We start from the raw sequence: 12,382 nt of genomic DNA on the forward strand, positions 1-12,382 counted from the left end.
TGAGGCCCCTGGCAGTGAAGTGCTGGATGAGGCGCACCCCCTGGGGCATACCTGAACCTCCCCCAGGGCCTCGGCTGTGAGCTTTGATTATAGACACACCTGTGCCACAGCCCCTTCAGACTGCTCCCTTCACCTCTGAAAAACCAGACAGGATGCTTCTGTTCCTGGAAATGTGAATGCCCTTCGTGTGTTTTTTACTTTGACTATAAACTCATCTGCACCCAAAATATAGACTCCCACACAATAATAACGGGAGACTTTAACACCCTACTGTCAACATTAGACAGATCAACGAGACAGAAAGTTAACAAGGATATCCAGGAATTGAACTCAGCTCTGCACCAAGCAGACCTAATAGACATCTACAGAACTCTCCACCCCAAATCAACAGAATATACATTCTTCTTAGCACCGCACAGCACTTATTCCAAAATTGACCACATAGTTGGAAGTAAAGCACTCCTCAGCAAATGTAAAAGAACAGAAATTATAACAAACTGTCTCTCAGACCACAGTGCAATCAAACTAGAACTCAGGATTAAGAAACTCACTCAAAACCACTCAACTACATGGAAACTGAACAAGCTGCTCCTGAATGACTACTGGGTATATAACAAAATGAAGGCAGAAATAAAGATGTTCTTCGAAACCAATGAGAACAAAGACACAACATACCAGAATCTCTGAGACACATTTAAAGCAGTGTGTAGAGGGAAATTTATAGCACTAAATGCCCACAAGAGAAAGCAGGAAAGATCTAAAATTGACACCCTAACATCATAATGAAAAGAACTAGAGAAGCAACAGCAAACACATTCAAAAGCTAGCAGAAGGCAAGAAATAAGTAAGATCAGAGCAGAACTGAAGGAAATAGAGACACAAAAAACCCTTCAAAAAAATCAATGAATCCAGGAGCTGGTTTTTTGAAAAGATCAACAAAATTGATAGACCGCTAGCAAGACTCATAAAGAAGAAAAGAGAGAAGAATCAAATAGACGCAATAAAAAATGATAAAGGGGATATCACCACTGATCCCACAGAAATACAAGCTACCATCAGAGAATACTACAAACACCTCTACGCAAATAAACTAGAAAATCTAGAAGAAATGGATAAATTCCTCGACACATACACCCTCCCAAGACTAAACCAGGAAGAAGCTGAATCTCTGAATAGACCAATAACAGGCTCTGAAATTGAGGAAATAATTAATAGCCTCTCCCTGGGAATGGGCGGGCCTGGGTCCAGTCCACAGGGCCCCTCGTGGGCCCTGATGAAGGAAAGAGTTGAGATGGGGGCAGCGCTGGACCCCAGGGCCCCTGCCTGCCTCCTGGAGAGCCCGGTGACCCAGGCAGCCCTGGTGAGGCTGTGGGTGTCTGGGCCATAGCGAGGCCCGCGAGCTCCCACAGGACAGATGCGGACAGTGAGGCCCGGGAGGCCCTGCTGCCCTCCGGACTGTCCCTCCAGCCCCCAGCTTTCTGTGGTTCTCTGGGCCCCCTCTGCAGAGGGGCAGGGGAGCCCACCCTGGATCCTGAGACGCCAAGCTTGAGGGACCCCCAGAGCTCTAGCGAGGCTGCTTCCTCTGCGGATGGTGAAGCTGAGGTCCAGAGGAGGGCAGGGGCAGGTCCTGGGCGCTCCCTAGGCAAAGGGAGCCGATCTCCGGGAGGCGGTCACAGGGAGCGCTCCTGCGACTTCTAGGGCCCGAAAGCTGGGGAGGATGAGAGACCAGGGGCCTTTCGTCGTCCTCTGGGGCTGGGCAGAGGCTCAGCCTGTGCCGCAACCCTAAGCGGCTTCTGGCAAGTCCGAGCCGCGGTCCCTTTAAGAGGGGGTGGAGCTTCAACCTGGCACTAGGGATGCTGCCAGCGTGCGTGTCCCTACGGAGCTGAGACTGCACTTCCTGCGACGCCCCTGCAGCAGCAGCAGCGTGGTCAGAGCGAGCTTCTGAGAAGCGGTGGTGGGTTCCATGTGATGGTGGAGTAGGAGACGGGTCTCCGCGGTAAGTGGCGGGGGCGTGGACCCCACCGGGAACCCTCCCTGCTCCTTCCCTGCCTCTGCCTGTTTTCGTGCCCGCACTTCTTCGTGGGCATCTGGGCCCGAGTCCTCCGCTTGGGGGCGGTTGTGCGGTCCTGGCTACTGCAGCGTCCGCACCCCGGCCGGGAAGGCTATGCCAATGTCCGACCCGCGTCCAGCGTATAGGAGCGCCCTGGCCCACAGCTGGCGGTAAAACGCGGGACCTGGGTCCCTCGGAGCCCCAGGGGCCTCTGAGCTGGAGTCTAGGATTATTTTTGATGCCTCAGCACCTTTAAAAAGAGACCTCGCTAGAGCAGCGGGCATCTGTATTTTCAGTTCTTTGAGGAGTCTCCAGCTATTTAGCTGTTTTCCATGGTGTGTATCCTAATTTTCATTTCCACCTACAGTGTATGAGTTTCCCTTTCTCCAAAACCACACCCGCATTCCTACTATTTTTGGTTTGGGGTTTGTTTTGTTTTTGTTTTTGTTTTTGTTTTGAGACGGAGTCTTGCTCTGTCTTACAGGCTGGAGTGCAGTGGCGCCATCTCGGCCGACTGCAACCTCTGCCTGGTTTAAGCAAGTCTCCTGTCTCAGCCTCCAGAGTACCTGGGACTACAGGCGCCTGCCACCATGCCCAGCTAATTTTTGTATTTTTAGTAGAGATGGGGTTTCACGATATTGGTCAGGCTGGTCTCAAACTCCTGACCTCAGGTGACCCACCTGCCTCAGCCTCGCAAAGTGCAGAGATTACAGGCATGAGACACCGTTCCCAGCCTCTCCTATTTTTTTATAAAAACAAGGAATATTCAATAAGTGTGAGATTATCTCTGTGTGGTTTTGAATTACAGTTTTCTAATGAATAGTTTATTTTGAGGACCTTATCTCTTATTTGTTGTTCGATTTTATGGCTGTGCAGAATTGTCCAGGTTCTTTGCAAAATATTAGATTGGATGCTTTTGCTACTTTGTAGTGTTTTTTGTGTTCATATTAGATGACAACTCCTCGTGAATTACAAGATTGCCTGAAATTTTTGCCTAATCTATAGGATGCTTTTTTAATTGGAAAGTAGTTTTCTTTGATGTGCAGAAACTTTTCATGTTGATGTAGTCAACATGATATTTATTTTTGCGTTTCATGCATGTAATTTTCGTCACCCATATAAGAAAATAATATGTCAGTGACAAAGCATTTAATTGTCAATGAGGTTTTTCTTCCAGGGTGTTTATTTTCCTCTTTGCAAAGGTGAGCAGAGATTCAAGTGACCCAAAATATATGCTCATCCTGTGTTTTAGTTAAAAACATTTTGTGGTTTATGGTCTTTTGTTTTGCCTTCAATTTGGGGGAGTGGGTGTTCATTTTCATACATCGTGTAAAATAAGGTCCTATTTCTCGCTTCTGCATCTGGATATCATTTTTCTCAAAGGTATTCATTCTCTGCCTTCCACATTGCAGTGTTCTTTATCAAAGTCAGTTGATTGTGTCCATATTTGTGTTGATCATGTTTTTGTCCTCCCTGTTTTTGTCCATAGTTTATGCAAGTATCATATATCAGCTGTATAACTACAACTTGGCAGTGTAATTTGATATTGAGGATTGTGGGTCTTCACTTTGTATTTCTCAGGATTCCTTTAGATATTCATTGCTTTTGTGGTTCCCTGTGATTTTTAGCAATACGTATTTATTTCTGTTAACTTTTTTTCACAACATAAAGGTCCATAATTAGGGGTACATTTTCATACATATAGATTGGGTAATGATCAAATCAGGGTACTTAGGATCTCTATTTGCTCGTCCAGGTTTTTTTTTTTTTTTGTGGGGAGAACATTCAAAATTCTCCCTTCTTACTCTAGAAAAATATGATATTGTTAACTCCAGTCACCAGGCTGAGGAGGAGAACCTCAGATTTGTTCCTTTAATGTTAAGATAACTTTGTTTCCATAATCAATCCTTCCCCATTCCCCCTCTATCTCCCAAACTCTGGTAACCAATATTGTGCTTTCTACTTCATTAAGATAAACATCTTAAGATTTCACATGAGTGGTATCATGCAGTGTTTTTCTAGGCCTAGCTCATTACATTTAACATAATGTTTTCCAGGTTCATCTGCGTTGCTCTAAATGGGACTGTTTCATTATTTTGATGGCTGAAGAATATTTCCTAGTGTATGTATATGAGAGTTTCTTGATCTCTTTATCTGTGGATGAACAGGTAGGTTGAATTTATACCCAGTAATGGAACTGCTAGATGGAATGGTATTTCTTTTTTTCCTATTCTTTGCAAGAACTCTAACTGTTTTTTATAGTGTTAATACTAATTTATGTTTGCACAAACAGTTCCCCTTTCTGGCAATTCATACCAGGAATTGTCTTTTTAAATATTTTGATCTTTTTGTAATGTTCATTCTATTGGAGTGAGATAAGATCTGAGTGTGGTTTTGATCTGCATTTTTCTCATGAGTAGTAATGTTAACCACGTTTTTGTAGACATTCGGTCAGTTTCCTGTCTTCTTTGGAAAAATATCTAATCCGGTTATTTGCCCAGTTTTTGTCTGGCAATTGTTCTGTTGTTTTGTTATTTTTTTGCCAGCTGGTAGTATGACTGGCTTGTACCTTTTCAAAAATAATCCCTTATCCCAAACTTGTAATTTTTAGTGTGCCTTTTTATTTTGTTTATTGTTTCCTTTGTTGGGCACAAACGCTTCAGCTTGACGTGGTCCCACATGTGCATAATTTCTTGGTGGCTGTGCTGTTGGTTACTAATCAAGAAAAAACAAAATCACTACCAAAGCAGTCCCTTGTCAATAATTTTTTTCCCTTGTATTTTTGTTTACTTTTTGTGAACCCTAAGCATACATCCAAGTTGCCCTAAATATACGCACACCCGCGGTTGTCTTTATAGGAGCTTTATGGTTGCAAGTTTTGTGTATAATCTTTAATCATTTTGAGTTGATTATTGTGTATCTAGTACCATAAGGGTCCTGTATTACTCTTTTGCATATGGATATCTAGTTTCGGAAGTCTTCCCTGTTGTGTCATTTTGGTGGTGTTTTGAAAAATGCATTCATTCCATATAAATTTTTGTTTATTATTGAGCACATTCATTTTGCTCACTGGTCTGTGTTTCTCTGTCTATGCCAGTAACATATGGGTTTGTTAACTACGGATTTTCATTTAATTAGAACTCAGGGAATGTGATGCATCCCGTATGGTTTGTATTTCTCAGAATAGCTTTGGAAATTCAGGGTGTTTCACATTTCCACATAAATTTTGGCATTGTTTCTTTATACTTCCTAAAACACTATTTGTCATATACTAAATGTATACAATTAGAAGGTACAAGGAAGATTTTCATACATGTATATGTTGAATAATGATAAAATCAGGTTATTTAGCATCTCTTCATCTCATATAGTTATTATTTTTGAGTGGTAGCAACATTCAGAATCTTTCCTTCTAGCTACTTTGAAATATATGATACATTTGTGTTAAGGCTAGTCACCCTGCTGTGGAATAGAAGGCCAGAATTGATCACTATCATCTGAGAGTAACTTTGTACCCATCACTGATTCCTTCTGAGACTGCCTCCACTTCCCCAGCAGCCTCTGGTAAGCCCTATTGAACTTTCTACTTCTAGAAGATAAAGCTTTTTTCAGTCTACATGCGTGAGATCACGTGGCATGGGACTTTCTCTACCAGGCTTATTCTTTGGACCTCGTTCTTCAGATTTCTTCATGTGGCTGCAGATGGCAGGATTTCCCAAAGGTTTATGGCTGCAACATATTCCGTGGTGTATCTGTACAGCAGTTTCCTCATTCCTGCAGCTGTGTTTGAACAGGTAGGTTGGTTCTCTACCTTGGCCACAGTTAAGAGTGCTTTAGTACCCATGGGAAGGCAGATAGCTCTCTTCAACCTAGGGACTTCAACTGCTTTAAATGTGGAACCAGTGGTGGGGCTGTTAGCTGACATGGTAGTTGTACTGTGAATTTTTTCAGAAACCTCTAGCTGTTTTTCATAGTGTGTATACTAATTTACATCCCCACCAATAGCGTTTAAGAAGTTACCTTTCTGTAAGTCTACACTGGATGTCACCTTCAAAAATTCGTGTTTTGTTTTTGGTAGTACTCATTCTGAGTGGAATGAGACAGAATCTTAGTGTGGTTTTCATGGACATTTTTTTGTGAGGTTTAGTGATGTTGAGAAAGTTATTTGAGAAATCCCCACATTGCTTTCATGGTGTCCGAACTAGTTTGCATTTCCACCAACAGCAGACCAGCATCCCTCCTCCTCTGCCTTGCTGGTGTTCATTCTTGTGGACTGTGTCATAATTGTCATTCATCAGAATGTGTGAAATACTATCTCATGGGCCTTTTGCTTTGCATTTCTCTGATGATTCCTGAGGTAAAGAAATGTTGTCTTGTCTGTTGGTTGCTGTAAACCTTCTTTTGAGATGCATGTTTTCATGCCCCTTACCCTTTCTTCATTGAATTTTTGTTTTTCTGATTTATTTGCTTAATGTATTTGAAGTAGATCCTGGATATTAGACTTCATCAGATGCAGATGTGGGAACATTTTCTCCCATTGTGTAGGCTGTCTGTTTACTGTGTTGGTAATTTCTTCTGCTGTGCAGCAGCTCTTTTGTATATTAGGCCCCACTTGTCAATAATTGTTTTAGTTGCAATTGCTTTTGGGGACTTAGGCACAGCCATGCTCTGCCAAATCCTCTGTCAAGAAGGGTATTTCCAAGTTCTCTTGCAGGCTTTTCATAGTTTGAGGTCTTGCGTTTACATCTTTCATTCATCTTGAGTTAATTACTGTACAGGGTGAGACACAGGGGCCCACTGTTTTTCTTCTGCAACTGGCTAGCAGTTTATCCTGGCACCGTCTATTGAGAGGAGGGAGTCCTTTCTCCAAAGCTTATTTTTGTGGATTTTTTTGAAGATCAGATGGTGTTAGGGGTGTGGGTTTACATCTGGGTCCTCTAATCTGTTCCACTGCTCTGTGTGAAATGGGGTCCCTAGCTTTTCAATGAAATTAAAAATCAGGAAGTGTGACACAACCAATGTAGTTTGGACTTCTCAGGATTGCTTTAGAAATTCAGGGTGTTTTGTGGTCTGCATGAATTTTAGCATTGTGTATTTACATATTTTTTAAAAGGTTGGCCATATAGTAAAGGTATACAATGGGGGGAGTTAGAGTGGGGCATTTTGGTTAATGCAGACACAGAGGAATGTTAAAATCAGGATATTTAGAGTCTCTGTTATCACAAACAGTTGTTAATTTCTTTGTGGTGAAAACATTTGGAATCTTCTTTTCCAGATTTTGTGAAAAAGATGTGATGTTTTATTAACCTCTGGTCACTGTGCTGTGGAACAGAGAGGAACAATTCATTCCTCTCATCTAAGTGTAATTTTGGACCTATTTCTGATCCCTGCCCATACCCCTGCTTCCCTCCAATCTCTGGAAACCACTGTTATGCTCTCTAGATCTATTGCAATAAAGCCTTTTATTTTGGGTTCTACATGAGTGAGATGTGGCAACGTTTTTCTTTCTCTACCTGGTTTAGGTCATTTACCATGCGGTCCTCCAGGTTCAACAGTATGGCTCCAAATGATGAAATTTCATTCTGATTTTCTGGCTGAAGACTATTCTGTTTGTGTATGTCCACCACAGTTACTTTATCCCTTCATCTGTGGATGGGCAGGTAAGTTTATTCCTTATCTTGGCGATTGTGAATAGTGCTGCAGTCCACATAGGATGGCTGACATTTCTTGCATAAACTGATTTCTTTGGCACTGAAAGTATACTTAGTAGTAGAATTGTTAGTTGAAGTGGTAGTTGTAGGTTTAATTTTTGGAGGAACCTCCCACTGGTTTCTGTAGTATGTATACTAATTAACATTCTCTTTTTTTTTTTTTTTGGATGGAGTCTCGCTCTGTTGCCCAGGCTGGAGTGCAGTGGCATGATCTCAGCTCACTGCAAGCTCTGCTTCCTGGGTTCATGCCATTCTCCTGCCTCAGCCTCCTGAGTAGCTGGGATTACAGGCACCCGCCACCACGCCTGGCTAGTTTTTTGTATTTTTAGTAGAGACGGGGTTTCACCATGTTAGCCAGGATGGTCTCAATCTCCTGACCTCGTGATCTGCAGGCCTCGGCCTCCCAAAGTGCTGGGATTACAGGCGTGAGCCACCGTGCCCGGCTGTATACTAATTAACATTCTTACCAAACGAGTTCTTCTCTGGAAATTTCCACCAGCATTTGTGTCTTTTTAAATATATTTTATCACTTTGATAACATCCATTTGAATTATAGTGAGATGATATATGTGTTGTTTTGATTTATATCTTTCTCATGGTTTGTGATGTTATTCAAGTTTTTAAAACTTGTTTTCAATGTTATGTCTTTTTTGTAGAAATGTCTATTCAGGTTTTGTTTGGTTATTAGTTTCTCTTTTGTGTTTTTGCTGGTAAGTAGTGTTAGTTGCTTAGACATTTTGAAGACAGGCTTTTATCAGATATATGTTTGTTGAAACGTTTCTTGTAGAATGAAACATATATGGAAATGTTCTGTGCAATAAAAACAGCAGTGGTAACAGAGATGTAGGCTCTGAGTGTCTCACTGGAGACTGAAGTCCACAGATATGCAACAAAGCCTTTGTCTCCCTGATGTTTTTGCCTCCTGCTGGTCATGTGCTTTCACACATCAAGAGAGGACATTTAACATTTGAGCCACAGTGTCATTTGCTGTCGTCTTATGGGTGAGATTTTTGCTGGCGTAGTCCATATTGTCATATGTTCTTGGGGCCCACAGGATTATTCTTGGTCATCTAAGATGTTACTGACATCTTATCACCTTAAGATGTTGCTGACTTAATCACCTTCAACTGACTCCTATTCATTCTTTGAAATAAGCAGACACATGTTGTTTCAGTGATTCTTTCAGTTGGTGATTTGCCTGGTGCATTGCTATGTGAGGTCACCTCCTGTCAAATGACCCACAGGTGGTAACAGTCTGTGAACAAACAGTTTACAGGAGGGACCAACCATGTGTGGACATGGCATGGGTCATTTCAAAGTGAGGTAGTCAACCTGGACCCTAGACTGGCACAGACAGAAGAAGCCACAATCCTTTAGAGAGAAAAAAATTACAAAGTATAAATATCCGTTGTTAAGAGAAACAGACCATTTTCAGAGGGCGTAATAGTATTAAAATGTGTTCTCATTGTTCAGCTCCCACTTATGGGTGAGAACATGCAGTGTTTGGTTTTCTGTTCCTGTGTTAGCTTGCTGAGGATGATGGCTTCCAGCTTCATCCCTGTCCCTGCAGAGGACTTGATCTCATACCTTTTTATGGCTGTGTAATATTCCATGATGTACATGTAGTACATTTTCTTTTTCCAGTCTATCATTGATGGGCATATGGGTTGGTTCCAAGTCTTTACCATTGTGAATAGTGCTGCTATAAACATACATGGAGCAGATGGTGCTCAAAGCAAGATGGACCTCTGAGCAAGATGAGCTCTAAGCTTGATGGAGCTCAGAGCAGATGGAGCTCCAGGTGAGATGGAGCTTCAATTAATATGAAGCTTGGAGCAGATGTTGCTCAGAGTATGATGGAGCTCCAAGCCTATGGTCTCACAGCAAGATGGAGCTCCGAGCAAAATGGAGCTCAGAGCAGATGGTACTCAGAGTAAGATGGAGCTGGGAGTGACTGGGGCTCTGAGCAAGGTGGAGCTAAGAGCAGATGGTGCTCAGAGCAAGATGGAGCTTGGAGTGTCCAGCTCAGAGCAAATATAGCTCAGACAAGAAGGAGCTCCAAGCAAGATGGAGCTTGGAGCTGAGGTTCCTCTGTGTAAGATGGAGCTCAGAGCAAGATAAAGCTTGGAGTCATTGGAACTCTGAACATTGCTCTGAGCAGCTGGAACTCTGAGCAAGATGGAGCTCTGAACAAGATGGTGCTCAGAGCAGATGAAACTCTGAGCAATAAGGAGATCTAAGCAAGATGGAGCTTGGTGCAGATGTTGGTCAGTTTCAGATGGAGCTCAGAGCAGATGGTGCTCAGAGCATGATGGAGCTCAGAGTGATTAGAACTCCAAGCAAGAATGGAGCTCAGAGAAGATTGAGCTTGGAGCAGATAGAGCTCTGAACAAAAAGGAGCTCCAAGCAAGATGGAACTTGGAGCAGATGTTGCTTGGTGTAAAATGGAGCTCAGAGCAGATGCTCATAACAACATGGAGCTTGAAATGATTGGAACTTAAAAACTTTGCTGTGGAGGATTGGAGCTCTGAGCAGATGGTGATCAGAGCAAGATCAGCCTCAGAGTGATTAGAGCTTCGAGCACAATAGGGCTTGGAGCAGATGCAGCTCTGAGCAAGATGTAGCTCAGAAAACATGTTGCCCACAGTAAGATGTAGCTTGAGCAGATGGTGTTCAGAGCAAAATGAAGCTGGAATTAATTGGAGCTCTCAGCAAGATGGAGCTCGGAGCAGATGGAGCTTGGAGCAAATGAAGTTCTGAGCAGGAAGGAGCTCTAAGCAAGATGGAGCTTGGAGCAAATGTTGCTCTGTTTCAGATGGAGCTCAGAGCAGATGGTGCTCAGAGCAAGACAGAGCTCAGAGAACATGCTGCTTACAGTAAGATGGAGCTTCGAGCACATGATGCTCAGAGCAAAATGGAGCTGGAAGTGATTGGAGATATCAGCAAGATGGAGCTAGAAGATGCAGCTCCGAGCATATGGAGCTCTGAGCAGAGGGTGCTCAGAGCAAGATGGAGTTTGGTGTAATTGGAGCTCTGAGAAAGATGGAGCTTGGAGCAAATGGAGCTCTGAGTAAATGGAGCTCTGAGCAAAGTGGAGCTCAGAGTGATGGGAGCTCTAAGCAAGATGGAGCTTGGAGCAGATGGAGCTTCAAGCAGATGGTGCTCAGAGCAAGATGGAGCTTGGAGTGATTGGATCTCTGAACCAGATGGAGCTCAGATCAGATAGACCTCTGAGCAAGAAGGAGCTCCAAACAAAATGGAACTTGGAGCAGATGTTGCTGGTGTAAGATGGAGCTCAGAGCAGATGGTGCCCAGAGCAAGAGGGAGCTCAGAGTTATTGGCACTCTGAACATTGCTTTGAGCAATTGGAGCTCTGAGCAAGATGCAGCTCAGAGCACATAGAGCTCTGAGCGAAAAAGGAGCTCTAAGCAAGATGGAGTTTGGAGGAGATGTTGCTTGGTTTTAGTTGGAGCTCAGAGCAAAATGGAGCCCACAGTGATTACAGCTCCAAGCAAGGTGGAGCTCAGAGCACATGTAGCTCAGAGTAAGATGAGCTCCACCCACATGGTGCTCAGAGCAAAATGGAACTAGAAGTGATTGGAGCTCCCAGCAAGATGGAGCTTGGAGTGATTGGAACTCCCAGCAAGATGGAGCTCAAAGTAGATGGATCTCTGACTAGATGGAGCTCTGAGTAAGATGAATGTCTATGCGGATGTTGCTCACAGCAAGATAGTGCTTGGAGTGATTGGCACTTCGAACAAGATGGAGCTTGGAGCAGATGGAGCTCTGAGCAAGATGGAGCTTAGAGTAGATAGAGCTTGGAGCAAGAAGGAGCTCCAAGCAAGATGGAGCTTGCAGCAGGTGCTTCTCAGGGTAAGATGGAGCTCAGAGAAGATGATGCTCAGAGTAAGATTGAGCTCGGTGATTGGCACTCCAAACATTGCTCTGAGCCCATTGGAGCTCTGAGCAAGAAGGTGGGAAGTGAGCAAGAAGGTGAAGAAGTGATACCATCCCACAGAACATTACAAGTTTAGCGGGAGCCATTATTAAATGTAAAGAGAAGAATGCCCCAGAATTCTATGTGGATTGTCAGGGGACAATACTCATTTCTGTAATCAGGCATACTTTCTTTGAAAAAGTTTATCATATCAAACCTCACAAGGACAACCAGAACTCTGCGATATCCACTCTACAAACCTCAGATCCCTACAGTGTAGTAAAGGTGATAGCCGAGATAGAAAGACAGAAACACACTGTTTGATGACCAATCTTTGGAAGTTGAGATGGCAAATGTGGATTTACTCAGATTATTTTCCTGTTAGCACCTCCAGGTGTAATTTTGACGGTACTTTGCATTGGGCTGATGACACAATGGGGAAACATAAACTGCTGACACTGGACTTCAGCAGTACAGTAACAGCCATGTGCAAGGCCATTGAAAAAGTAAAGACTGGTGGTCACATTGCCACATGTTTTTCTGCATGGCATCATCATCTTAACTATGGACTTTATGTGCTTTCACAGCAAGATGTTTCTAGTATTTAGAAATGGACCTTATGCATCGTATACTTCATAAGAGCTTGAAAAGCTCTCACCCAGGTATTACCAAATGCCAGACATC

The 12,382-nt window shown here is 43.2% G+C and overlaps 1 protein-coding gene across 40 annotated transcripts in view; it reads left to right on the plus strand.

Annotated features, from left to right (window-relative positions):
• The first annotated feature begins 1,224 nt into the window (after positions 1-1,224).
• The window catches only part of LOC459622 (neurobeachin-like), a 101,403-nt gene continuing 90,245 nt past the window's right edge, over positions 1,225-12,382 (plus strand). For 4 of the 40 annotated variants that reach the window (XR_001716055.4, XR_010150039.1, XM_063791103.1 and 1 more), the window contains exons 1-5: positions 1,241-1,996; positions 4,108-4,218; positions 5,500-5,614; positions 5,733-5,844; positions 7,573-7,710. The gene's annotated coding sequence lies outside the window, so the exon portion shown is untranslated. Of the gene's footprint in view, positions 2,386-4,107; positions 4,219-5,466; positions 5,615-5,643; positions 5,845-7,572; positions 7,711-8,548; positions 8,763-12,382 lie in introns of those variants that run through there. The other 36 variants (XR_010150047.1, XR_010150059.1, XM_063791115.1 and 33 more) reach the window with 25 other exon arrangements.

Source organism: Pan troglodytes, chromosome 13, assembly GCF_028858775.2.
Source record: "Pan troglodytes isolate AG18354 chromosome 13, NHGRI_mPanTro3-v2.0_pri, whole genome shotgun sequence".
Classification (NCBI taxonomy): domain Eukaryota; kingdom Metazoa; phylum Chordata; class Mammalia; order Primates; family Hominidae; genus Pan; species Pan troglodytes.